This window comes from Orycteropus afer, unplaced genomic scaffold (genome assembly GCF_000298275.1).
Source record: "Orycteropus afer afer isolate SDZICR_OR568_19922 unplaced genomic scaffold, OryAfe1.0 scaffold00272, whole genome shotgun sequence".
NCBI lineage: Eukaryota > Metazoa > Chordata > Mammalia > Tubulidentata > Orycteropodidae > Orycteropus > Orycteropus afer.
In genome coordinates this window covers 2795774-2797232 of record NW_006921859.1, presented here as the reverse complement: position 1 = coordinate 2797232, position 1459 = coordinate 2795774, and the positions used below count along the sequence as shown (strand labels likewise).

Here is a 1459-nt window from a genome sequence, read left to right as displayed (position 1 = left end):
CCATACTTCCATTATGGTACTAATTACAGTACCATAATTAATGTTTCTAAGTTTGTCATCATTTAGAAGGCTCTGAGGTGCCAAGAGTATGTTCTATTCATCTTTGTATCCCTAGCCACTAGCATGGATGAGGTAGAGAAGCTTAAAAAATGTTTGTTGAAATGAATGACTAGGTTGTAAATGTTGAAAATAGGTATAAATCTTAAATACTTGGTGAACAAGACTTAGCAGGATACTAAAAGACAGAGACGGATAGGTACATACATTCCTGTAATTTGAAGATTTTGTCATGGATGTCAGCTACAATACTCACTCTGATTGTACCTTGTCATCATGATCAGAGATAGAACTTTGGGCTGGATGTACTACTGGCCTTACCTAGTGTGACATTTCCTATCTTCTATTATTCCCGACTATTTCTCACACTCATTTGGCCTTTGAGGAAGCAATTTCATTTTTACATGCTTTAGTATTGGTGTCTTTTATGAAGCCACCCTTGTTTCAAAATGCTCCAAAAAGCTGAGTTCCTCCCTCTTCCTCTAGTTTTCATTTTCTCTTTTTCTCGCTTTTGCTAAGTGGAATGGGAAATTTCAGTGATAAATTAATCTGAGCCGAACTTACTGTACAATGTTAGGAAAGTTATTATATACTTCTATAAATTTTAACTTTCTCTTCTTTTACACAGAATTGACTCTAATGATCTAGGAGCCCATGGGAACTAACAGATGGTAAAGCATCATAGTGTTTATTACGGCCTCCTTGTATGTATTAACTCATTTAATTCTACAATTCTTTGAGTTAGATACTATAATTATCCCCACTGCATACAAGAAGATTAGAGCACAGAGGGCATGAAGACTTAAAGTTATGAAGGTAACAGTTAATGAAGGAAAAAGAAGGGAGACACTGAATGACAGGACTTAGAGATGAGACAGTGTTCTATATTTCAATCCAAATGCATTTTAGACCTCAAACAATCCACCATTTACAGTAAAACAAGAAGGGTCTCTTGTGATATTAGCCATCAAAGAAGTGAATTTCACCTTCACTAATACTTCATCTGTAACTGAGATGACACTGTTGCAAAATGAACATCTACCTGCCAGGGCAGCTTTATGGATCAATCATAGGTTTTTCTCAGGAGCTACGACTTAAGGAGAGAAATAGGGCACAAGATACGCTTATGCTTTCTCTACAGAAATAGAATTTTGTTTTCCAAAAGAGCATGGAATATTAACTAAGCCTATAATATTCTACACTCAAAAAGAAGTAGAGCATGCTTGCTTCGGCAGCACACATACTAAAACTGGAATGATAGAGAGAAGATTAGCATGGGCCCTGTGCAAGGATAATATGCAAATTTGTGAAGCATTCCTTATTTTTACAGCTTGGAGATTCCTGGGTAGTGGTAGGACCTAAGAATTAACCTAAAAATCACCCTGCTAGCCAGAGACTGCAT

At 36.5% G+C, this 1459-nt stretch overlaps 1 non-coding gene across 1 annotated transcript; it reads left to right on the top strand.

The window, feature by feature from the left end:
- The first annotated feature begins 1276 nt into the window (after nt 1-1276).
- On the top strand, nt 1277-1383 carry LOC122150977. Its single transcript, XR_006163921.1, has one exon. It is a non-coding gene; the product is annotated as a U6 spliceosomal RNA (small nuclear RNA).
- Nucleotides 1384-1459: the final 76 nt, after the last annotated feature.